Source organism: Podarcis liolepis, assembly GCF_965112155.1.
Source record: "Podarcis liolepis genome assembly, chromosome: 3".
Lineage (NCBI taxonomy): Eukaryota > Metazoa > Chordata > Lepidosauria > Squamata > Lacertidae > Podarcis > Podarcis liolepis.
The window spans coordinates 10,684,479-10,711,348 of NC_139557.1; the positions used below are offsets into that span (position 1 = coordinate 10,684,479).

General features: G+C 44.2%; 1 protein-coding gene and 1 long non-coding RNA gene across 6 annotated transcripts in view; one reads left to right on the top strand and one right to left on the bottom strand.

Annotated features, from left to right (window-relative positions):
- Positions 1–26,870, bottom strand: part of LOC310703545 (uncharacterized protein) — a 165,873-nt gene that overhangs the window by 47,755 nt on the left and 91,248 nt on the right. The gene's annotated exons all lie outside the window — the stretch shown is intronic.
- Positions 476–25,168, top strand: LOC310703547. Of its 4 annotated transcripts, XR_014524238.1 has the most exons (7): positions 476–1,507; positions 5,324–5,487; positions 7,668–7,748; positions 9,875–9,974; positions 13,421–13,590; positions 14,985–15,041; positions 24,762–25,168. It is a non-coding gene; the product is annotated as an uncharacterized lncRNA (long non-coding RNA). The 4 variants fall into 4 exon arrangements; XR_014524239.1 differs by lacking the exon at positions 7,668–7,748 and having other exon boundaries at positions 481–1,507; positions 24,762–25,163; XR_014524240.1 differs by lacking the exons at positions 5,324–5,487; positions 7,668–7,748 and having other exon boundaries at positions 498–1,507; positions 24,762–25,148.

Genomic DNA, 26,870 nt, shown 5'->3' on the forward strand with positions numbered 1-26,870 from the left:
AAGGCCATCTTAAATGGCTAGCACTTTTTTCCTGTTCATTTGACCGAAACACAATAGCAGAAACAAACTGTTCCAGGTAAGGACAATTTAGGGGTGGGGAAGGTTTCTACTCCATGGCTCCTTGTCCTAAAAATGCACTGACTCAAGCTTGCAGCTGATCTGCTGTTCTGGGAAGTTGCTTTTATTGCTCATCTGGTAACTGTTTAGAGCTTTATGTGAAACAACCTGGTGGCCAGGCCCCTTTAGGGCAGCAATTCATGTCAGAACATTTGCTTTTGCAACCCGCCCCCCACCCCAATCTCCCGTTCGTTTCTCACAGAACCAAATCAGAGTCCAGCCTGATGCAGGTCCCTGGTTTTCGGCAGAAGCAAACAAAGCCACAAAGGACTAATGCACCTGAAGGTTTGACGGATTCCTCAGGAAGATTGTTTTCCCTGCTTTCACTGGAAGACAAAATATATTTTGTTATGCAACAGAATGACCTGTATTATTATTATTATTATTATTATTCAATTTTATACATTTCAGTAATTTTACAATCCTTTTAACATTTCAATACTTGAATTCCTTCCCTCTCTTTCTGCAGTTCCTTAAATTTATTTTTAATACCTTCTGCATATCCAAATCAACTTAATTTGCTCATTGATTCATCCACTTTAAATATATACTCTTAGGAAACTGCAGGTTGTTACAATAATTCTGCCAATGTTCTTATCTGATTACAATTTATCTGTAAATATTCCATAAACCATTTCGATTCTTCTATAAAAAGTTTGTGATATTGATTTCTTATTTTTCCGGTATGTTTTTCTATTTCCGCGTATTCCATAAGTTTTTGTATCCATTCTTCCTTTGATGGGACTTCTTCTTTCCATTTTTGGGCAAGTAACATTCTTGCTGCTGTAGTCGCATACATGAACAAATTTCTATACAGTTTGGGTAGTTCTGTCCCTATAATTCCCAAATAATGCCCCTATAATGTCCTGTGTTATTATTCATCATTCACATTGTTATCAGCACCAGAATGAGATCATAATGGCCAATCTCTCTCCTTCAAGTGGACAAGTTTCTCTCCTTCAGTTGGCCACTATCAACATGAGGTCACAATGGCCAATCCCTCTCCTTCAGGTGGACAACATCAGCACGAGGACACAATGAGAAGTCTCTCTCCTTCATTGGCCACTATCAACATGAGGTCACAATGGCCAGTCTCTCTGTCTCTCTCCTTCAGGGAGGCAGCATCCTCATGAGGTCACAATGGCCAGGAGAGGGTAAGAAAAAAACAGATCACAGCAAGCTGTGTGTGCAGATGGTAGGTGCAAGTGTTGCCTGGCACCCAAATTCAATGGTGAGCCTTCAAAGTGCAGTAACCATCCCAGGTTGAGGGCAGAGATGGACTAGGCAGCAACTGATGGGCAAAGCAGCTGTAGAACAGCCGAGAGGAAACAACGGAAGAAGAGAGGAAGGATAGGAGGAAGCACCCAGCACTTGGAGAGGAAGAGAGAAGGTAATTAGAACAGAAGTAGCTATGCTCACCTGTACTTGTCCCTGTGACAGTCATCCAGAGTCATAAGGCAGCTCATGAGCATCAACCCCAAGCAATGAAAATTAACTTTCTGGGACACCTGTAGCAACAAAAGGGGAAGGGGTCAGATGGCACTACAGTGGTACCTCAGGTTAAGTATTTAATTCGTTCCGGAGGTCTGCTCTTAACCTGAAACTGGTCTTAACCTGAAGCACCACTTTAGCTAATGGGGCCTCCTGCTGCTGCCGCGCCGCCGGAGCACAATTTCTGTTCTCATCCTGAAGCAAAGTTCTTAACCTGAAGCACTATTTCTGGGTTAGCAGAGTCTGTAACCTGAAGCATATGTAACCTGAGGTACCACTGTATTAACAAGATGTTTCAAGTCAAATCAGAGACTCGCGAGTCATTCTGTGGATTTCTGGCTTCCAAGCCCCACTAGATTCAAAGGCAGAAATTAAACAGGTGCCAAACAGGTATCTTATACCAATTTTCCTGGGAACAAGCCCCATGAATTTAATGAGACTTACTTTTGAGTAGGCATATATAGGATTGTAATATAACTCTCCCAGTGAAATCAATAGAACCTTAAAGTGCTTCAGTTAGGGTGGAGCACACCCAAACCTTCATTAAAGTTTTGTCTGCAGTATAAAGGTTTGCAGATTTGAAGGGAAATGACACCTGTAATTTCCAAGATTCTAATATATAGCGGGACGCAGGTGGCGCTGTGGGTTAAACCATAGAGCCTAGGTTGCCGATCAGAAGGTCGGCGGTTTGAATCCCCGCGACGGGGTGAGCTCCCATTGTTTGGTCCCTGCTCCTGCCAACCTAGCAGTTCGAAAGCACGTCAAAGTGCAAGTGGGAAGGTGAATGGTGTTTCCGAGCGCTGCTCTGGTTCGCCAGAAGCATCTTACTCATGCTGGCCACACGATCCGGAAGCTGTCTGTGGACAAATGCTGGGTCCCTCAGCCAATAAAGCGAGACGAGCGCCACAACCCCAGAGTCCTCTGCGACTGGAGGCTGTGGGTCATCTCTTAATGTGACCACATGAACCTATCGTTTGGGCATGGCAAGGATGATGCTCCATGAGAAGCTTTGCAACAACTTTGTTTTAAAGTCATTGCTCCAGTAATTTGCTGTTGCCCCACTTTTGCAAACTGCAATGTATCCCTGATACCCTCTAATCTGTTTTGACTGAACTGGGAATAGGTGAAGATTTTGGGCACTGTGGAGGGTGCCAAGGAACCCTGATACAGACAGAATTCTCCATATAATTTGCCTTCTCCTACTTCCTCCCAGATCCAAAGCCATGACCCCTTTTTGCTGAAACCGTTTTAGGGTCAGACCAGAGACAAAAGGGCTGGTGTCATTGCTGCCAATTTCTGACTCAATGGGAGGCTATCTCAAAGTGTGGAGGGTTTTTCCCATGAACAGAGTGTACTTTACCCTATGAAACTCGAAGGCAGTATAATTAGCATTCTTACTGGGCAAAAGAACAGCTTTGATTGTGTCTGCATTCACTGGACATTTGTCTGCTATCCAAGCAAACACTGACTATCATTCTATGCACTTGTTCTACCCACCTGCTTGTTCGTAGAAAACCCAGCGCAACTCTTACTCATTCCAGTGTTATTGGAGCAACGTGGTCTCAAGTCAAACCATTTAGCGGCTTGTATTTCAGAAGAGTTCCTGTTTTGTGACTTCTCATTTTCTCCAACTCTTAATTATTCAGTTCCGTTAGCTAAACATTCTAGATGTTCTCATGCAATTTGAAGAAAATAAGGCCAGTTCACACCGGTGTTATTCTCTGAGTACAGTGGTACCTTGGGTTAAGAACTTACAGTAATTTGTTCCAGAGGTCTGTTCTTAACCTGAAAATGTTCTTAACCTGAAGCACCACTTTAGCTAATGGGGCCTCCCACTGCTGCCGCGCCACCACTGCACAATTTCTGTTCTCATCCTGAAGCAAAGTTCTTAACCTGAGGTACTATTTCTGGGTTAGCGGAGTCTGTAACCTGAAGCATCTGTAACCCGAGGTACCACTGTATGTCAGGTGAATCAGGATTTGCCACACTTCATTTGCTCATAGTGGCATATCTTACAGCTGCAGTAATAACAAGTATCACCTCTGATCATTGGTTTTTGCATCTTTGCCCCGATGCATCTCTAAGAACATGGTACAAAGCCCTTCGTAGGAATAGACACATAGTTGCCTCCATGTGTGTAGCCTAAACAAGGAGAGAAGCAAGAACCATTGCTATTGAGCTTGTCTTCAACATCCTACACACAGCTGCCCAATCTCTGACATCCTGAATTCAGTGTGGTGGTTGTGGGCAGGGCCAGGATGCATCTACTGTTCTTTCTGAATGTAGACAAAATGTCTGGAGGTGACCATGTATATTCAGCCTGTGACACAAATAGATGAGAAACTGAGCGCATCATGAGACATGTACAGAAGCAATCTAGCTTGAATCTGATGAATTGCCAGCTACCCAGCATCCAGTTGCGTGAGCATTTCAATTTTTTGAAAGATTGATAAATACGGATAGTTTGTTCATTTTTAAACTTTGAGGTAAAAAATATAGATTTCAACTATAACCTGGTTGTGAAGGTGGGGAGGAAGTGTCTAAAAACATTGGGGGTGGAGGTACTGAGTTTTCTGGTGAGGGTGTACCTTTCAATTGAGGTAGCAGAGAGTAAGGTTTTTTCTCTCTCTTTTTTTTTTAAAAAAAGCATCTAGATCAAGGGAAGTAATCGTGCCACTGTATTCTGCTCTGGTCAGACCACACCTGGAGTACTGTGTCCAGTTCTGGGCACCACAATTCAAGAAGGACACTGACAAACTGGAACGTGTCCAGAGGAGGGCAACCAAAATGGTCAAAGGCCTGGAAACGATGCCTTATGAGGAACGGCTAAGGGAGCTGGGCATGTTTAGCCTGGAGAAGAGGAGGTTAAGGGGTGATATGATAGCCATGTTCAAATATATCAAAGGATGTCACATAGAGGAGGGAGAAAGGTTGTTTTCTGCTGCTCCAGAGAAGTGGACACGGAGCAATGGATCCAAACTACAAGAAAGAAGATTCCACCTAAACATTAGGAAGAACTTCCTGACAGTAAGAGCTGTTCGACAGTGGAATTTGCTGCCAAGGAGTGTGGTGGAGTCTCCTACTTTGGAGGTCTTTAAGCAGAGGCTTGACAACCATATGTCAGGAGTGCTCTGATGGTGTTTCCTGCTTGGCAGGGGGTTTGGACTCGATGGCCCTTGTGGTCTCTTCCAACTCTATGATTCTATGATTCTATGATTCTATGATTCTAAAAAATAAATAAACCCTTTGTCACTGTTGCAAGTCATGGCGGCTCTTAATGTGGCATTGTTCCTCAGGCATTGAACTGTAGGCTGTCCCTTGAACAAAATTTGGATCATTCCCATGGTCTTCCGTTTGTCAATAAAGTCAGATGCTGCTGGGGTACCAAAAAACTCTACCATGGCTTAAAGCAGCAGTAAATATTACTTCTTGGTCTAAGCAACAGAAGAGAAATGTGCCCTTTGTGGCAACTGAAAAATGCAGATAATTTATCCCCCAGAGTCTACTTTCATCCAACTCCCATAAAATCACTTGTGGGGGGCGAGCCTGGCCCAATAACTTTCACTCAGGCTGACTTTCAACAGGGAATGAGAGAAAGCTTGCCACAACGGTCTCATCCCATTTTAAAACCATCTCCAATGGTAGGCCTGTGTTCATGACTCCTATTTGCTCTCCTGTTTTGATAGTTCTGCATTCAAAGCACATTCCTTTGCAGAAATTAGAAAATGAAGCTTCCTCGCTGAAGATTCCAGCAAGATCTTCAACTGAGCAGCAGTTGAGGGCTGTTTCACACATTATGCTATGCAAACCCAGTTTTGGCTTCAGGTGAACATTTGACAAGGAGCTGCAGTCAACCCTGACTCCCCACTATGTGTGATGGTATGTGTGGCATTCGTACAGAGCCCCCCAGTCGTCTCACGGACTATTGACCCATACACCACTAATCTGCTGCCACCAACCAGGTCCTCCCCGGTAAATCACTTAGTCTCAGCAGGTTCTCAAGTTAACAAAGAAGAGTGTAGTTTATTGCAGACACAAACAAACTTTAACTGCATTCCAAAATGTTGTTACTCTTTACCTTCTTAGTCTTATTTTATCCCGTCTCTATCTCTTCTACCTCCCCTCACATAAGAACCCGCTGCACTAACCGTCTCTCTATTTCCAACTGCCTGCCAACTGCTTTTCCAACTGCCTTTCCCAACCAACCAACCCACTAAAACCAACCAACTACCCACACCCAAACCTCGGGTAAGCCCTTTTATAAACAGGTAAGCTCCGCCTCCGGTTTTCCTATTGGTCTACATTTTAACCCTTTCTCTCTCCCCTGTACAGACATTTTCAAACGAACAGCCAAACGCCACAGTATGTTATAGGTATTTCTCAGCATGAGCTTGTCACCTCCATACAGTGCTTTTTCAGGGGGGCGGTAACGCAGGGGTACGCATACCCCTAAGCATTTTGTGAATCTAATTGAGGGGCAGTGTTTCAATATGAGTAGGAAAATGAGAGTATCCCTAAACATATATTATTATTATTATTTAGAAAAAAAAACACTGGATCTATTATTAAACCTTTTCTACTGCATCTTTTTCAATAGTCCAGATTTTATATAAATCCATTATCTCCATAGTACTTGCCACATTCCAAGTGTTATTGCAATCCTGCTAATGTTTTCATCTGCTCACAATTCTCTCTCTAAGGTCACACCAACAGCATACATTTAAAGAATACTTATGGCACCCCCCCCAAAAAAAAGAATCCTGATAACTGTCATTGGTTAAGGGCAGTGGGGGTTTTTCTGGAGGGACGCAGGGGTACGCATACCCCTAAACATTTTATAAATCTAAGTTTGGCCTCACTGAGGGGCAGTATTTCAATATGAGTAGGAAAATGAGAGTACCCCTAAACATTTTTTTTTGGGGGGGAAGCACTGCCTCCATACATTACATTTCAGTCACATGCCTAAGGCATTCCAAGTGTACATTTTAAAATGCAATGCACTGGGAGATGCTGAATAATGGAAGACATGGCCCTCCGCACCCTGACGCAACGTTTATCTTTTCCTGACAGTGCAGTAACTGACTGGTATTGGCGTTAGCTTCGGGGTGGGGTGGTTATCACTGATTTGAAAGCTAAGATCCCACAGAAAGTTTCCATTTAGAGACAACGCAAAACGGAGAAAGGAATCGAGGATCTCCCCACTTCAAAAACTATAACATTCCATGGAGTGGCTCAGACACTCATGAATGGGTGCAGCAGGATGGAGGCTGGCTGTTCTACTTATCCTAGACAAACTTTATTTGGTTGGCTCCCAGCCAGGAAAAATAACCTATTGCAGTCCAAACCCAGCTAAGTCAAACAGTCCATGCTTAATTAAGCTCACTGTAAGAGTTCTCTGTCCCCACCAAACACCAGAAAGCTGATATTCTCAGCAGGTGAGATTGAAACTGTCCAGGTCTAGCTACCCAGTTTAAACTCCTGAAACAGGAGGGGAAAGCCTGAGCTGCAGTGTGCTGCAAATGGGTGTTAATTCTGAAAAGGAGACCAGGGGCTACTAAAGGTGTAAGCGTATACTATGCACAATTGTACCCCACACAGTCTATGATGGCTTGTTTTAGAAAATAGTGCCCACTCATTTTTCCTTTTGGAAGGAGAGCCCAAATGATACCCGCTCCAGATCCAACTTTTGTTAGATCATTCATACCCAATTCCTAAATATTTCTTAATATTGCAGCATTCAAAATGATGAATTCCTTATGTTGCTCATCTCAGCAGCATGAAATCATAAAAAACCTGTAGATTATACTGCTGCTTTAAATAAACGAAAAAAGGAGTACTATGATCTTTCAAACTGCTTCTTTTCCAATCTTCCTTCCCTTGATCCAACTATCTCCACTAGTTTAACTATTGCACAACATTTTAGCATCCATTCCATCACCAAGGGTATTTGAGGTGTTTCCTGGCCAGTTAGTGGCCAGGAAAACTCTTATAGCTCTCAACCAATTCCATACTGTCATTATGTGTTCTGATTGAATATCCTTTTCCATGTCTCCCGAAAGACTTAAAAGTGGATCAAAAGGCACCACATATCCAACAATAGCTGCAAAGACCTTGAACAATCATCTCCCAAAATTTCTTAGGTGTGCATTGTTTTTGACATTTCCCCTTCCATTGAAATGTACTGAAATTACTTATGTAGTGAATTGCATTCGTTTCGATCACAGCCAAGAGTGAGACAGATAATGTAGGTTTTAGCAGAAGCTGAACTGTAGCAGAAAAGAAACAGGCTGATTGCAACACACTCAGGACAGGAAGGAAATCTCTGCCTGCCCTACTCAATGCAGAATGTGCACAGTTGTGTCTGCTGTTTTCCTAATTCTCCTTCAAACCATTCCCCCGCTTCTCCAACACCTGCACTGCTCTCCAAGTTACACTGTGCGAAAAATAGCTCAGCCTCCATCTTCCAATGTCACGTTCCCTTCTAGACTCAGATTTCTCCAGACAAGTCTCCCCAAAGGCTACAACATTCGGATGGCTTGCTCATTCTTGCATTTTCTTATGGGGCTTAAAAATGGCACTGCCTTCTGGGTAACGTCGTCGCACCCACTATTATACTTGGCTCATGTTCAGTTTGTAATCTACTACCCTGTCCAGAGCCTTCAGAGCGGTGTTGCCGCCCAGCCGCTGATCCCCGCATTTTGTATATGTGTTTTATTTTGGTTTCCCTTCCCTGTGGGCATGTTAGAGGTCAGACACATTCGGCCAAAAGAAAAGGCAGACAGGAAAACATCTGTAGCATGTGTACAGAAGTTTCTCAGGGCTGTCTGTCTGCAGAGAGGGATCCAGGCAAATAAACAGTGAGACTCTTCAAAAGAGTTTCCCTTGTTTTCAGACACAGAGGTGTGCAGGCCAAGTCGTGGCTTGATACGGCATAGAGTGGCTCACCATGGGAGGATATTCTTGTCTTCTTCTTCTTTTTTAATTACTCAGAAGCTTTGGTTCCAACCCCTGTTTTCAAAGGAGTCTGAGAATGAAATATGATTCATGCTGTATCTGTTAAGAGGTTCTATGACTGAGGAGTAGCTGGTGGAATGCCCCAAACTGGGCCATGTCAGACAAACTAAGGAAACTGATTTCCTTTCCCCAGAATGGTTTATTGGCTTGGGCTACCGTAATTGCTACTACATTGCAACCACAGCTGTGAAAGACTGACAAAAATAGAAGAGAGTGGCAGTGCCAGCCTTGGTTAGACCCATGTCTTTTATTTTATTTTTTACATTCCTAGAAAATAAAATTCAAGTTAGGGTTTAGCTTTGGCTATTTATTTATTTTTAAGTCAAAAGATGTTTGCAAAGAACCCCTTTGGATTTTTGACAATAGAGGTGCTGTGGATGATGTAATGGGACTCAAGAGCCCAAATCTCACCCTCACAGAAAATGTATCATTTAATGTGTTTCTGCCTATGTGTGCCGTAAATGTGCTGATGAACTGTTATGCATCATACATTAATCTGTGCTATCATAACAGTAGCCGATGGGAAAAATGCCATGCGTTTTCTGAAACTCTCCCCCCTTTAACCTCTCTAAATGCCATCTGACATAGAGAGAAAGTATAATGAAAAGACCTTTATTAGATTGACCAACAGGGCATCCCATTCATAAAAAAGGCAGGCAGGGGAAAGGAGCGGAGGATGCTGTAGCTGTGACATTCACAGTAGTCGAATAGGATGGGGGGAAATAGTGATTGACCAAAAGGGCTGGAAAATACTGTAACTTCTAATCCAGCCACATTTGAGAACAGCAAAATGCCTACTTCATTCTTACAGCCTTTCCAGCTAATCACTCCAAGTGTTTAGCCTTTGTGAAGCAAAAGGCTAGCCTTTGGATAGCCTTTTGTGAAATTCACCAAATCAAAGGTAACTTAACATGTAATTGATGATGATATGTCAGTATCAAAGTAAACAAATGGGGGGATGCTCTACTATATGTTTGCATGTGTCTATATAGAGTCTTCAAAAAACTAAAAAAATCAGGGTCAGCTTTTTAGGATGGCCCATGATCATTCTAAGTGAGAAATTGAGAGATACTGAAATGGGCAGGTCTGCCCACCCCTACTTGTGTGCAAATAGGAACAGTACATTAAAGGTCTGGATTCTGTCCAGCCAACAAGCAATCACAGTCCACACACACACACACACACACACACACACACACACACACGAAATAGAGGAGGATATAAACATTCTTTATGTGTTTTCCTTACACAGAAGTTCCTTCTGTATAAGAAAACCATAACATCTGAAGACTTCATGATCGCCGAGAGCTATAATTTGTTCCCCTCCTGTGTGACAGGGCACACGTTGTCAAGTAAGTGATTCCAAGTCACTGACTAGTTACTTTCCCACCAAGGGGGGTCCCCGAGCCGTTGCAACGATCTGTGAGTCAGCGTGAAAAAAGAGCTTTGAGAAATTCCAAGATGGGAACCATATGCTGGCATCCTCCCCTCTGAAATTGTGTGCGTGTGTGTGTGTGTGCGCGCGCAGACCACCAACCAACACACCAATAACTTGCTGGGTGTCTTTATGCTTTTTCGGTTCTTAGCAAGTGCCAGATTCCTCATCTTCTGAAGCTTCCTCATCTTCTGAACAGGTTCTCATATTGCACATATGCAGTGTGTGTGTGTGTGTGTGTGTGTGTGTGTGAGAGAGAGAGAGAGAGAGAGAGAGGTTCCCACACCACCACAGCAAATGTGTTGGAGGAGATGCTTGACAAGACCAAGTGGCTAGCCCCTCTGACACTCTCCCTAGGTTTATCACTTCTGATGATAAAGCAAAGATGCTGCCTGCTGCTGAGAATGGGTTGTGTTATTGGGCATACTGCCTTGATTAAATCGTGGCCTATTTAAACAAAGAACAAACATTCAATGCGCACACACATGCCTAAAGAGAAGCACACATGAAACCATTTCTGATCCTAGGCTGCGATACAGAAAAGACCCCCCGCCGCTTTGCAGAATGACGTTGGAATATGATCTGAGAATGATACCGTCTCTGTCAACCATAAACCCCTGCCATTGATCTTCTTTGCATATGGAACATAACGAGTGAAGCTCTTTTGCAGCTCCTCACTGCTGTTTATGGCGCTGGAGAGTTTGAAGCGGCAGCACGCAGGTTAGCCAGTTCAAATTCCTGTTCTGGATCCTATATTCCCAAAGATTCATAGGAAAACTCAAGTATCATCCAGGATGACTGGCCCTACCATTAGACAGAGGGGAGCAACAGCCGCAGGCAGAAAATGCTGTGGGGCAGCAACAGCAGTTTCCAGATGTTCCTCCTGAGCCCCCTATCATCCTACATGTTGCCACATGGCCCTCTCAGTCCCCTAAATTGTCATAAGGTAAAAAGGTAAAAGACCCCTGGATGGTTAAGTCCAGTCAAAGGCAACTATGGGGTTGCGGTGCTCATCGTGTTTTCAGGCTGAGGGAGCTGGCGTTTGTCCACAGGCAGCTTTCCGGGTCATGTGGCCAGCATGACTAAACCACTTCTGGCACAACGGAACACTGTGATGGAAACCAGAGCACACAGAAATGCCATTTACCTTCCCGCCACAGCGGTACCTATTTATCTACTTGCACTGGCATGCTTTCAAACTGCTAGGGGGGCAGGAACTGGGACAGAGCAACGGGAGCTCACTCTGTTGCATGGATTTGAACCACCAACCCAAGAGGCTCAGTGGTTTAAACCACAGTGCCACCTACAATGTGCTTCATATGCAAGAGAGGGGTGCTATCTTGTCACCAGCGTTGAGGTAAGTAAGGTTCACAAACCAGTAGGTTTTTACTTGTTGAAGGGATGCAATCTTCTTGACTGAGTAATCATTTATTGCAATTCTAAGTTGCCACACTGTGTGACGGCACCTGATTGTGGCATGCCAAAACCAGGTGAAGTCAAGATGCCCCCCATACAGGAATGTTTATTGGACAAAACACGGTTTCTGCTAAGTGCCCCCAAAGACTACCACACTAAAATGCTAAGGCAACCAGTGAGGGGAGGGAGTAAGAGTGTAAAGGTGGGGAAATTTGTCCTCATTCCCTCTGAACATAGCATAAAGGTAAATGTAAAGGGACATCTGATCATTAGGTCCAGTCGTGACCGACTCTGGGGTTGCGACGCTCATCTCGCTTTATTGGCCGAGGGAGCCGGTGTATGGCTTCCGGGTCATGTGGCCAGCATGACTAAGCCGCTTCTGGTGAACCAGAGCAGCGCACGGAAACACCGTTTACCTTCCCGCCGGCGTGGTACCTATTTATCTACTTGCACTTTGACATGCTTTCGAACTGCTAGGTTGGCAGGAGCAGGGACCGAACAATGGGAGCTCACCCCGTTGCGGGGATTTGAACCGCTGACCTTCTGATCGGCAAGTCCTAGGCTCTGTAGTTTAACCCACAGTGCCACCCGTGTCCCTTGAACATAGCATAGAGCACAGCTAAAGGTCTACACCTGCCTTTACTAGCCTGGTGCCCATCCAATGTTGCTAGACTACAGATCCCATCATCCTTTACCATCCTGGCTGTGGAGTCCACTATGGTAGAATTGGTGGTGAAGAAAAGATGATCTTCTGTTACCTTTCCACAGAGGAATGATATGCCCTGATTCCTTGGTTATCATATATTTTCCCTAATGCAACCTAGCATACAAGCCTTTGCACAGATGATGTTGCTCATACCTGGTCCAAGTCACAGATAGCTTCCATTTCAGATGGCTATTTGGATTGTTTTTGATGGCTGCTCCCAGAGAATGCACACATGAGGAGGGGTTTGGACTCTTTTATAGGACCACAAACTTGAGTACTATCAGGCTGGGTCTTGTGAATAAGCTTTTGCTGGTGCTCCTGAAATAAGTGAAGCAACCATTTCGGATAGATGACTTAAACAGTATCGGGTATCCCAAGATGAAAGGACACCATATTGATTCTTTATTTTTTACTAACCTTTTGTAGTCCCCCCCAAGGACAGAGAATGTGCTATTTTTGAGCATCTCCCTCATTTTTATTTTAACGGCGAAATGAAAATGAGCTCATTTTCAGCTCCACAAGAAGAGATTCCCTTCTTAATGTGTTGATTACATACTTGTAAGAAAATGTGAGCAATTATTGCTTGCAGTAAAACCAAATGTAATAGCTGTCGGGGTATTACGCAGAGTAATTGCTCTACAATTTGGAAGATTTTAAACAACCCTGGAAAAGCTTCTATCCTAATTAAACCTATAGCAAGATGTAAAACTCATTATATAATATCCACATTAATACATAGAGGATGTTGACCTTGGAGATGAAAGAAATGTTGATTGTTTCTCCTGGGTAGTTGGGGAGGTGGGAAGGAAACAAATTGTGGGCTTGAGTAAACTGAATGGACAAAATGACAATATATTCCTTTTCTTACCAATGATCAACTATGGCTGGAAACAGACAGAAACATTCTAGGAAAGCCTGTGTATGACAGACATCTATACCAGTGAACTGAGTGCTGTTTTGGTCATCAGCTGTTCTCTCTCTCTCTCATGCTTCAGTCAGCCTGCTTGCCTATGGAATATATATATATATATATATATATATATATATATATATATATATATATATATTACTATGTATCCATCCTTCCCATAAAGAAAGGAAAGAAACATTTCCCAAAACAATGGCAAAACCACTCCAGGAATTTAGGGTGGTGTCATTGTGACGTCACTGATGCTAGCCAGTCGGCACCTTCTGTAGCTGGTCTTTGCAGTAGAATTGCTTAGCTGTTTTATGGAGTTCAGCCCTAGAAAGCATGCATCCTAGCCTCTTCCAAACCAGCTCTGTTGCTTCACAGACAGCTCTTCACCCCATGGAATATTCTTAAGTGTGACATTTTTGCCTGGCAGAAACACGTCACTGAACTCTTCTTGCTTGCCTTGAGGAAGGATAGAGATGGCAGGGAATGGGGAGTGTAAGTAGAAACTAACCTACTGACCTTTGGAAAGTTGCCATGAAGTTTCTCCCATACAAAAGGTGTATATTTTCAGGAGCGACTTTATTTTTGTGATTGTAAGTTGTTTTTAACTTTCCTGAATATTGTGTTTTAATGTTGTAACCCGCCTTGGAACCTTAGGGTGAGAGGCAGGTGATAGATAGATAGATGATAGATAGATAGATAGATAGATAGATAGATAGATAGATAGATAGATAGATGATAGATAGATAGATAGATAGATAGATGATAGATAGATAGATAGATAGATAGATAGATAGATAGATAGATAGACAGACAGACTCCTGGCCTCCTGTTGATGGGTATTAAGAAATTAAGAAGTGTTGACGGTCTCACATGGGAGACTGCTGAGAAACATTTTCACATGGCCATGTTCCACGTATGAGCTGGAACATTTGTAGACTCCTTAGCACTGGTGTGAAGGACTCCCTAGTCCTGAATGGGATAACGGTGCCCCTGAAGGACCAGGTGTGCAGCCTGGGAGTCATTTTGGACTCACAGCTGTCCATGGAGACACAGGTCAATTCTGTGTCCAGGGCAGCTGTCTACTTCAGCCCTGTATACCTAAAGGAGCATCTCCACCCCCACCATTTAGTGCCGAGGTCCAGTGCCAAGGGCCTTCTGGCAGATCCCTCACTGCGAGAAGTGAGGTTACAGGGAACCTAAGATCAGTGGTTCTCAAACTTACTTCTCTGGGCTACACTTTCAGAATACAAATTTGCTCGCACCACACTTATTTTTCTTTATTGATAAGGAATACACTGGGGGAAAACAACAACAACTAGAAAAGAGCTCTCATTTTGAAAAGATATCTGCCCATATCCTGCAGATATAAACAATAATTTAAATACTATATTACAGGGATTTGTTTAAATGTTCCTTTGGTTGTCCTTGAATCTTCCCAACACACTTGCTGTCCTCTCCTGCCAAGCCAGTATGGCGTGCCACACCCTTTGAGAATCATGCCCTAGAGGGATCTCTTATTTATATTCATATTATTATTATTCTCCAGTGCTCAAACTCTCTATAAGGCTAGTCTATCCCTCCCAAAAGCCAGCTGTCTGGATGACTGGTTTGCTTGTGGACCAGTTCTAAATATGGCACCGTAAGTCAGTCTCCAGCCAGACTGTGCAAAATGGCAGATGATTAGAGTTCAGACTTAGAACCACAACAATGTCTACTTCTTACATAACCTCAAACTTTGGGAAGGGGCATAATGTGGCGGTGGTCCCTCTAAAGAAATCTCTCTGCTGTCATTAGATCTCCCACAGCTTTCAATGAGATAAATGGCCTTTGCTCATGAATTTAGGTTGTCTCCGTTCAGGGTGTTGAGTTTTCTATTTCCTTTGCAGATACAATCACAAACATTTGGCTGGGCGAGGAAGCGGGAAGCCACAACCTGAATCCAGGTGGCACACTATATTGTTGTTTCGTTCTTTATCACTGTTATTCTGTGTGGTTATTTTATTGTTAGTAACCCTCTTTGAGAACTGAAAAGGAACAGGCTATAAATTCTTCAAACAAACAGCTGGACTGGGGATATAGAAATTGTGCTGTTGCTAAACCCTAGACAGATAGAAGAAGCGGAAAAGAAGCAAAAATGAAATACACTGTATATGCAGCCTCTGTTGTAGTTGCTGAGGTATTTGGATCTCTTGCATCCTCTTACTACCTTTTCCAATTGATTATATAATCCAATTTATAATTTTTAAAATGCCTACAGTGTATTATTTAGAGTAGTCCTACGCCCATATATATTTATCAAGGCCGGCCCTGTCATTAGGCAGTGGGAAGAAGTCATCTCAGGCAGCAGGTGCTGAGGGCCAGGGAGCACACAGAATATGTCACACAGCCTATTCTGTAGCCCCCAGACCAGCATGCTGCCCTTAGCTGCAATGGAGGAGGCTCTCCCATTACCAGTGTTGAAGTAGCATTCAACTGCTAGGCTTACAAACCCTGCAAGTGTCCCTATTTTCCAGGGACAGCCCCATATTTACAGAAACCATCCTGGTTTCTGATTTGATCCCACAGTGTCCTGCGTTTCCTTAGGATGTCTTTATTTCCATCGGAGAAATGTTGGAGGGTGTGGAGTTATTCGACCCACCAAGCCAATGAGATAAGTAACTATACAACCTTTAAAAGACATCTGAAGGTAGCCCTGTCTACAGAAGGTTTTAAAGATTTAATTTTTAAAATGTTTTTATATATGTTGGAAGCTGCCCAGAATGGCTGGGCCAACCCAGTCAGATTATTATTATTATTATTATTATTATTATTATTATTATTTATACCCCGCCCATCTGGCTGAGTTTTCCCTGCCACTCTGGGCGGCTCTCAATCAAGTGTTAAAAACAATACAGCACTAAATATTAAGAACTTCCCTAAACAGGGCTGTCTTCAGATGTCTTTTAAAAATAGGATAGCTGCTTATTTCCTTGACATCTGATGGGAGGGCATTCCACAGGGTGGGCACCACTACCGAGAAGGCCCCCTGTCTGGTTCCCTGTAACCTCACTTCTTGCAGTGAGGGAACCACCAGAAGGCCCTCAGCACTGGATCTCAGGGTCCGGGCAGAAAGATGGGGGTGGAGATTCTCCTTCAGGTATACAGGACCGAGGCCGTTTAGTAGTACAGTATTATTAGTAGTATAGTGCTACCTCAGAAGTCGAACGGAATCCGTTCCGGAAGTCCGTTTGACTTCCAAAATGTTCAGAAACCAAGGCGTAGCTTCCGATTGGCTGCAGGAAGCTCCTGCAGCCAATCGGAAGCCATAGAAGCCGTGTTGGACATTCGGGTTCCAAAGAATGTTCGCAAACTGGAACACTCACTTCTGGGTTTGCAGCGTTCGGGAGCCAAAACGTTTGAGTCGCGAGGCGTTCGTCAACCAAGGTATGACTGTAGTAGTATTATTGAAAAAGACATCCCTATTTTCACTGGAGAAATATTGGAGGGTATGGGCTTACCATCTTTTGTACACCACTGATTGGAGGAAGTGGAGGTGACGCCATCTTACCTTTTTCCTCAGGTAGCAAAATAAATGTTTTTGGGCAGCCTTGTCACATTATGTAGGGTATATAGGCCAGCTACTGGACATTTTAATATTGTGATCATAACTAGCAATTTTACGGCACTGTACTTTTCCGCAGCGGTTTGTAGCTTGTCAGGCTTAGAACATCTCAGCGCTGTAGTCTCCAATGAAGCAAATAGACATAGGAAGGATGGGCGAAAAGAAAGGCATTTCTTATGTCAAGGAAACACTTCAGATACTCCGACTTGATCTCAGCCTCCCTCCCTCCCTCCCTCTTAAAAAAAAAAAAATGAAAATGAAAATCCCTGAGAAGAAGTTTGCCTGCCAGCCCTCATGTTATCAGAACGATTTAACATTGACTTACGCTCACAGAGCCTATAAATCTTGACTAACAGCTTAACATGTGAGGCATTTGATGTGTCTGGGAACCTGCCGTATGAAAGAAATTAGCTGTAAAAAAGGAGCAAAATGCCTATTCCCATGGGAATACTCTGTTCGGCTTCTAATAGATCATTTGTTCATTTGGAAGATGACTTGTTCGTCAAAGTAAAATAGCAGCTTGCTTTTCAAAAAAAAAAGGAGGGGGGAAGAAAAAGGGGGAAGCTTTCTACCACTTTCACAGGAAATGCGGTGCTAAGGGCCAATAGACAGAGCAAATCATCATATTAATTACACGGTCAGTAAACATTTGCTCTCCCATGTTTCTTAAAGACTTGGATGTTTCCTGAACGGAGACCAGCAGTGGAACCGGCTCCGGTTAGTTGTAACCAATCTGGAAGATGAATGGTGACAGAGCAGCTCCTCAACAGAAGCACAGTCTATTTTAGCAAGAGGGGGTTTAGACTGCTTAGGCCAGCATTGTCCAAATGCTAAAAGACAAAGGTGCGGGGCTGTCCAGTGCTTTTTCCCTAAAAAAAATGTTTGCATGTTGAGGTTCCCAACAGTGGCGTAGCGTGGGTTGTCAGCACCCAGGGCAAGGCAAGTAATTTGCGCCCCCTAACCCGGGGCAAGGCAAGTAATTTGCGCCCCCTAACCCCTAACCTGCCGCTGCTGCCAGCTTCTTCTTGCTGCTGCCTGGTCTGGTCTGGTGTGGTTCTCTCCCGCGCTCAGCGCTGCGCTGGGCGGCTGCTGCACTGTCCCTCCCCCAGATAGTCCCCCACTCTCTCTCCACACCACACGCCTGGCACCCACCCCCTCCACAGTGGGCGGCGACCCAGCGGCTCGGATCGGATTCGCACAGCCAGCACTGCAGTGAGAGAGAGTGAGTGAGCCAGGTAGGAGCAGAGAGCTGCGAGTGAGAGCGCGCCCCCCCAATGTTGCGCCCGGTGCGGCCGGGCCCCCCTGCACCCCCCACGCTACGCCACTGGTTCCCAAGCTACCCCAATAACTCACACATCACACATTATTTTTGTTTAAGGTTTTTGGCATAATTTAAATACATTTATTTAAATACGTAACTGTGAGTGGTTGCTTAGGCATTGGTTATGACTATCTGTCCCCCCGCCCAGTGACAGAACTGACTTCCGGATTCCAGCGGAAGCCAGTCAGGGAAAACAATATCGGGGAGAAATGAAGCTGGGCACCAGACCCTTACCTCTCCCCACATGCTCCCAGAGGCCTTGTGAGGCCCAAGCCCTATGCCAGGGACTTGGACGAAAGCATGGCAAGCCCCTGGATTCCTTTAACGGAATTCCCTTGCAGCACCAGCATTGGAGGGGTAGGCACTTACCCCTCCACCAACCAATTTTTAAGCCAATGCCTAACCGCAAACCTTACAAGTTGTGACGATTGGCTACGCAGTAGGCAAAAACCAAATGGCTCCAGCCAATCAGCCAAATGGACAAAATTCCTACCAGGCCCCTACCCCAAAGCAGGCGACTCCATGACAGGCATAGCAAGGTCAAGTGCAAAATCCCCATTTCAGGGCGGGTGGGCGGGTGATCCAATGCATGCAGCAAAAGAGGATGCTCAAAGCTGCGTGCCCAGTATTTAAAACCTTTGAGCCCAACCCACAAATTGGCAACATCAAAATCTCCTCAGAAACACCAGTACCCAATCACAGCCTTTGGCCATCCAAACAGATCAGCCCAGCAACAGTGGGGTGGCCTGCTAGACTCCACCACAACACGTGCTCTCTATTAGTGAGAACACGCTTTAGGGGTACTCTCATTTTCCTACTCATATAGAGATACTGCTCCTCAATGAGGCCAAACTTAGATTCACGAAATGTTTAGGGGTATGCGTACCCCTGTGTACCCCCAGGAAAAAAGCACTAGGGCTATCCAAATAAAATTATTTTGGGGCACAACCTGAGCACACATGCTCCCACCTGCATATTATAAATGCAAGTGGAAAGAGTGGTAAATGGATGGTAAGGCTTCTTCTTTTAAAAAAAAATAATAATAATTTTTATTTGATTTTACAAATGCGTTTTCATACACATTACCTGGATGGCGAGTTGCAAGGCAAAAACTGGAGAAGTGCAATTTCTGAAGGGTGGCTGGGTTTGGAAGGGTGGCTGGGTTTGGGGTTAACTAAGTGTGAATTGGGTTAAATCACAGAGCCCAGGACTTGCCGATCAGAAGGTCGGCGGTTCGAATCCCCATGATGGGGTGAGCTCCCGTTGCTTAGTCCCTGCTCCTGCCAACCTAGCAGTTCAAAATAGGTACTGCTCCGGCGGGAAGGTAAAAGGCATTTCTGTGTGCTGCTCTGGTTCGCCAGAAGTGGCTTAGTCATGCTGGCCACATGACCTGGAAGCTGTACGCTGGCTCCCTTTGTCAATAAAGCGAGATGAGTGCCGCAACCCTAGAGTCGGTCACGACTGGACCTAATGGTCAGGGGTCCCTTTACCTTTAAGTGTGAATTAGATAAGTTATCTCATGAAGCAGTGGCAAGGGCTGAGCAAAACATGACTGACTGATGGTCTGCTCTCTGCAGGTATTTCTGAAGCATGTTTGTTCCTCAAGTTTCTCTAACCCTAATGGCTTATCATCTTCAGTCTGATATGGGACTGCAAATCTATTTACAGTCGTACCTTGGATCCCAAACGCCGCAAACCCAGAAGTGATTGTTCCAGTTTGCGAATGTTCTTTTGGAACCCGAACGTCTGACGGGGTTTCCATGGCTTCTGATTGGCTGCAGGAGCTTCCTGCAGCCAATCAGAAGCTGTGATTTAGTTTTCGATCATTTTGGAAGTCAAACAGACTGCAAGAATGGATTCCTTTCGACTTCCAAGGTACAACTGCATTACTGTTACTCTGATTATTGTTCTGATTATCATCTATTATATACTGATTATTTATTACTATTGTGGTGGTGATTAATACGGCACTCAAAGTGGCTTCTGAGCGATTTACAAATATGGAACCAAATACAAAAACATCTGCACACATAATAAAAAAATGCACAGTCAAACCAAAACACTGAAATAAACACCCACAGTGGAAATTTCTGCAATAACCATGTGTTAGTTGATCACACACATACACAATAAAAAAGTTTTCCTTTTGTGTACATTATGGGTATCATATGACTTAACATTTTTTTAGCCCTTTCAAGAGTCCAGAGCATTTTAGCTGCATTATCTAGTTGTAATCCTTACAACAACCTTGTAAGAAATAGCAGTACAGTGGTACCTCGGGTTAAGAACTTAATTCGTTCCAGAGGTCCGTTCTTAACCTGAAACTGTTCTTAACCTGAAGCACCACTTTAGCTAATGGGGCCTCCCGCTGCCACCGGGCCGTCGGAGCATGATTTCTGTTCTCATCCTGAAGCAAAGTTCTTAACCCGAGGTACTATTTCTGGGTTAGCGGAGTCTGCAACCTGAAGCATCTGTAACCTGAACCGTCTGTAACCCGAGGTACCACTGTATTATTTTCCTCCATATTACAGATGGAAGAACTGAGGGTGGGTGGATATCACACTTGATCTGCAGACTTCCTAAATATTTAGCCATTAACGGAGAGAGAGGTCAAACTTAGAAGGCTGATACTATTTTATTGGAAAGAATCAGCTGAAGTATTTGTTATGTGATGTTTGTAATCAGCCTGCAATACTAGTGAAAGAATGTGTACCTTCCTAAACGCACACACACACACGGAGAGAGAGAGAGAGAGAGAGAGAGAGAGAGAGAGAGAGAGAGGAACTAATGATGGCAGAATTTTCTATTGGCCTTTCACCAACTATATTTAATCACTTTATTTTCACCTCCGTTGATGCTTTAACTGCTTCCACAAGGTATTATGAACAATCTGCCATTTCTCCACCAAAATTTGAAGAACAGCACACAAATGGCAGCAGATTTATAAACACAGCGAAAGCACCAGAGCTTCCTCCATTACTCTGTCATCAAAGATATCAGCCCTAGGTTGCGCTCTGAGCATTAGCCCATGTAGCCTGATATGAGTTCATGAGCCAGGAATTCAAAACACTAACCAGCTGTGGGAACCCGGGAAGGAGCCTGTCACACTAAATGGTATCCAGATTAGAGCTGTGAGAATTTGGGAAAGCCCATCTCACAAACAAGACTGCTCACTTAGCCCGAGAGGTGAAAGGGAGGGGGGTTGACAGGAGGGGACTGTGGGAGAGAGAAGAAAATAGTTCTTCAGTCCTTATGGTCTTCCTTCACTTAAAAGTGACAAGTTCTACATTCGCTCTGTAACCGACTCACTGTTTATCAGTACAGTGGTACCTCAGTTGCCGAACTGTTCTGGAGGACCATTTGACTTCCGAAACGTTTGACAACTGAGGTGCAAAGGGCGTTCTGCAAAGTCAATGGAGAAAATTGGAAAAAAACACAGCGGAAACCGTTTGACTTCTCAGGCGTGTTCGAAAATGGAAGCATTTACTTCTGGGCTTTCGGCGTCCGAAAACCAAAACACTCAACATCTGAGACGCTCGAAAACTGAGGTACCACTGTATTTGTTTTACTACACAATATCATCCCCACCCCCAACACACACTCTCCTCTGGAGAGCTGCTTTGAACAGCATTTTAGCTTCAAAAAACAACCTCGGGAACAACATCTCGGGATCCAATAAGAAGCCAGGGGGGCTCCGTAATTCCAGGACATCCTGCTAAAAGTGGGAGAGTTGATGAGTATGAGAATCCATACTTCTCAGAGCCCATTTTGGCAACCAACAGATCCCATACATTGTGTATCAGCCAGAGAAAGGATATTTTGAGTAGAGATGAGGAGGAAATTTGATTTGGCTGTTTAATACAAACCTACTTACTCTGCATTTCCTGGATTGATGCATGAACCAAAAAAATCATCACCACAGAATCATGCAGCCCTCCCAATTTTTACTTTTCTGAATTCAGCCATGTTCCAGCTCAAAAATACATGCCGTCGACTCACAACTTGTGCACATTTAACTTGCACAATCACAGATTTCTGCGCTTGGTGGACAGCCAGCTGCGATCTTGCAAATGAAAGGCAGGGCCAGTTAAGATCTTCCAGGAGCCTCCTAGAGTCCAGTAAACAAGACGAGCTTTAAACTTGGAACTGGGGAAGCTACCATGTTTGTCCTCCTTGAGAAATATGAACGGCAACAGCTCATCTCTCTCATTCATTTTTGCTTTCCATTTTTGCTTTCCACATGGGCAACCCAGTTGCGCTTTAGTCTCTCTTGGCAGAATTCTGTCTGAAGGGAGGGTTGTCTCATCTTCTGGAAGTCAGATCTGCTGAGGTTCTGTACATATTGAGCCAGCCATGACGTCTGGCATGCAGGTGCTTGAGTTACAGCTAGCTAGCTACAGAGACAGCCAGATTTCAGGCAGGGAGGCTGAGCGAGGAGAGAGACCACCCATGGTGTTATTATACATAAGAGAAGGAGATGGAAGGAGAGACAGACTGGTGTGATACACCCACCCAACAATGAACTCCAGGCTTGGGGCAAAGCTATCAAGCTCTCTTTCAATCTGAGTTACTATAATATTTTCTATCCTTCTCCACAACAGAAGGCTGCCCCTTCCACAACTGAAAGCTATTCTCCCCCACACAGATATGGGATCAAATCCCTAAACAGCCTCGGCCCTGTATACCCGAAGGAGCATCTCTATCCCCATCGTTCAGGCCAGACACCAGGGTCCAGCTCCAAGGACTTTCTGACAGTTCACTCACTGAGAGAAGTGAAGTTGCAAGGAACAAGGCTGGGGCCTTGTCGGCAGTGGCACCCACCTTGTGGAACACCCTCCCGGTAGATGTCAAGGAGATAAAAAACTATATGGCTTTTAGAAGGCATCTGAAGGCAGCTCTGTATGGGGAAGTTTTCAATGGCTGGTGTTTTGTTGTGTTTTTAATACAGTGGTACCTCGGTTTTCGAACGTAATCTGTTCTGGAAGATCATTCGAGTGCCGAAACATTCAAAAACCGAAAACTCAGTACAGAAGCCTCAATACAGAAAACTCAATATAGAAGCCCCGTGGCACATTTGACTTCCAAGGTGAGTTTGAAAACCGAAGCATTTACTTCTGTGTTTACAGCGTTCAAAAGGCGAAATGTTCGAAAACAGAGACGTTAGAAAACCGAGGTACCACTGTATTTGTCACAGCTAATGTCAGAGCTGTGTGTAACATACAGGCTCTTCAGGGTTGTCATCGTGAGGCTGTCATCATTAACATGAAAGCGGATGTTCAAAGGCAGGAGATGTTTCCAGAAGTGGCCTTTTTCCTGGACACTCGGCTATTGACCCTGAACAGAGAAGCCAGAGAAGGAAAGAGAGAATGCCAGAAAAACTTCAGAGGTTCTGCGGCCAGGGCTGTGCACTCTGACTGATGTTACACCTGTTCAGACCTGTGGGAGCGGAGGACGGCATGCGTCTAATGAAACCCTCATTTGTGTCTTCCCCTCTTGTTATAGCTGAGTCTCTTTAGCCTCTAAACTTTGCTCTAGACTTGGGCGGCTGCGGGGGGAGAGGGGGAGCGATGACAAACTGCTTTCTTCTGTCAACATTCTAATTGGCCTGATAATGAAACAAAATAAATACCCAAGTTAGAGGGATTTGAAATCCAATTTATTTTTGCTTTACTCCCCCAAAAGTGTCTGCTGCAGGGTTTTTTTCTGTGAAAATTCGATAAAAACAAAGCCATGAAAATAAATACCCATGGTCCAGGAAAACACACACACACACACAACCCACCAACATTTCTCCAATGAAAATAGGGACATCAATAATAATAATAACAATAACAATAATAATACCCTGCATATCTGACTGGGTTGCCCCAGCCACACTGGGCAACTTCCATCATATATAAAAACATAATAAAACATTAAACATTAAACAACTTCCCTATATAGGCTGCCTTCAGGTGTCTTCTAAAGGCTGTATAGTTACTTATCTCCTTAGCTCTGGGTCACATAACTCCATAGCCTCCAACATCTCTCTGATGAAAATAGGGACGTCCTAAGGAAAAGGGACGCAGGTGGCTCTGTGGGTTAAACCACAGAGCTTAGGGCTTGCCGATCAGAAGGTCAGCGGTTCGAATCCCTGCAACGGGGTGAGTTCCCGTTGCTCGGTCCCTGCTCCTGCCAACCTAGCAGTTCGAAAGCACACCAGTGCAAGTAGATAAATAGGTACTGCTGTAGCGGGAAGGTAAACGGCGTTTCTGTGCACTCTGCTTTCCGTCACGGTGTTCCATTACACCAGAAGCGGTTTAGTCATGCTGGCCACATGACCTGGAAAGCTGTCTGCAGACAACACCAGCTCCCTCAGCCTGAAAGCGTGATGAGCGCCGCAACCCCATAGTCACCCCAGGGAAAAAAAGCACTGGTTAAAACCATGCTCAAGGCAGGACACAACATGAAAAAAATCACATAATGCATTACTTCCTACTCCTACAGAAAAAATTGAGCCACCTGCGGCCTTTAGTGCGGCAGTCCCTGCCCTGCAGAACTCCTTGCCACTAGAGGTTTGGCTGGAAAGCTCCCTGCTTTCTTTAGGACCTCTTTTCCAAACTGCACTGTTCAGGCAGGCCTTTGAGATGTGAACATTTTCTCTTTCTTTCTTTTTTTACCGACTAGGTTGTGGGTTTTTTTATGTTTTTGCTGTTCATGTGTTTTTATGTTGAACATCACCTTATTTTATTTTTCTTTTAGGAAAGTGTGGTTGCTAAATATTTACACGAAGCAAAAAAACAAAGAAATTTAGCAGCCCTCATCCTGATTTCATGTGGGTGCGGGAAGCCTGGAGGGAGAGAAGAATGGTGGTTTGGAGGGAAATGGAGTTTAAAACAAGACAAAACTGCAATGGAGAGGAGAGTTGTGGAAAGGTAATCTTCTTTGAGCAATCAGTTCAGACCTCTGGAAACAATAACCAGTCTCTCTACCAGCTAGTTAGGTAAGTAGGAAAGCAGAAAGGGTCTCACAGAGAGATGTGGAAGTCATAGCTCACATCTATAACCACACATGTAAAGTACCTTTGTAGCATTTTAACAGTTCTGGTCGTCCCCCCCAAAGAATCCTGGGAACTGATGGAAATGTAAAGAGAAAGAAGGTTCTTTTTATCATATGCGGTGGTCTTGTAAAAAGGGAACCCTGACCACTCTGTCACTCTGCGTAAGGTTGCCAGGTCTCTCAAGGCTCTGGGTGGCATTCAAGGGTTGGACTCTGGGAGATCTTGAGTAGCACTTGGTAGTTCCCCAACAGAGTGGAGCATGTTCAGTTTATATTAAGATTGAGGTCTGGTGGGGAGAAAGGATCATTCCTGGGTGGTCAAACAAAGTGCCAGGTTGTTCCCAGTGGGCCCTGGTGGACATCAGGAAATGGAGCAAAAAGCAAATGTGCTTAAACCAAGACACACCCTCCATGGATTTATCTACTCACCCTTCAAACCCGCTACGTTGCCACATCTTGTGGCAGAGAGTTCCATAAGCTAATTATTTGTTTTCTTTCTTTTGCCGTAGCTCTACAGTGCATTCCGTGAACCTAAGAAGCTGAGAGGAAGATTACTTATTTGCTTTGTGCATTCCATGTTTCTCATTAGGAAAAAAAACATCCGCTCAGCTTTCAGATATTTGCAACAATTCATGCAGCACAGGATCTTTCATCCTTGCCAATATACGTTGAAATATGGGCCTGGAAAAAAATAATCCCACAGCAGATCAATGAAATAATATTTACATACTTCAAAGGATACTTTGCCTCTTTTCTCCCCCTTTGTCTTCAGCACTAAGTGTCTTGGATATTTCAGCTCCCCTTACAAGTTTTTCTAATTGTATTTCTGCATTTCATGGTTATTTTCTTATTAGCAACATAATTTTCATCTGTTAAGCATTTGCATCCTCTATTAGAAACATCAAAGGCCTATAACATTTTATGGCAATCATCTCCATCAATATTCACCAGAAAGAAGAAAAAAGAAAGAAAGAAAGAAAGAAAGAAAGAAAGAAAGAAAGAAAGAAAGAAAGAAAGAAAATGTATATAAAATCCGTAGTGAATATAGAAATTAACCCAAGTGCTTGCCTTAAACTGAGTCAGACCGCTAGTGCCACAAACTCTGTGTTGTCTACTCTGCAGCAGCTCTCTAAGACAGGAATTCTCAGGTCTTCTGTCAGAGACTCTATAATGTGGCCTTAATGGACTCAAAGCATGTGTTCTTTCATTGAGCCAGCATTCCCCTCCATGGTGCTTCTCAGATGTTGCTTTTAACTTGCATCAACCTTGACCACTGGCCATGCCAACTGGGGCTGATGGAAGCTGCAGTTCAAGATATCTTGAATGGTGCCATCTGGGGAGACAGCACGGAGCAATGATTTCAATGGGCTGTAATAATCTTCTTTAACCTCCTGCTAACCATTCCGTGTCCAGGGCAGTTGTCTACCAGCTCCATCTGGTACACAGACTGAGACCCTACCTGCCCGCGGACTGACTTGCCAGAGTGGTGCATGCACTAGTTATCTCCCACTTGGGCTACTGCAACACGCTGTATGTGGGGTTGGTTACCTTTGAAGGTGACCTGGAAACTACAACTAATCCAGAATGAAGCAGCCAGACTGGTGACTGGGAGTGGCCTCTGAGACCATATAACACTGGCTCCCAGTACGTTTCCGAGCACAATTCAAAGTGTTGGTGCTGACCTTTAAAGCCCTCAATGGCCTCGGCCCAGTATACCTGAAATAGCGTCTCCACCCCTCATTGTTTAGTCCAGACGCTGAGGTCCAGCTCTGAGGAGGAGAAGAAGAAGAAGAGTTTGGATTTGATATCCCG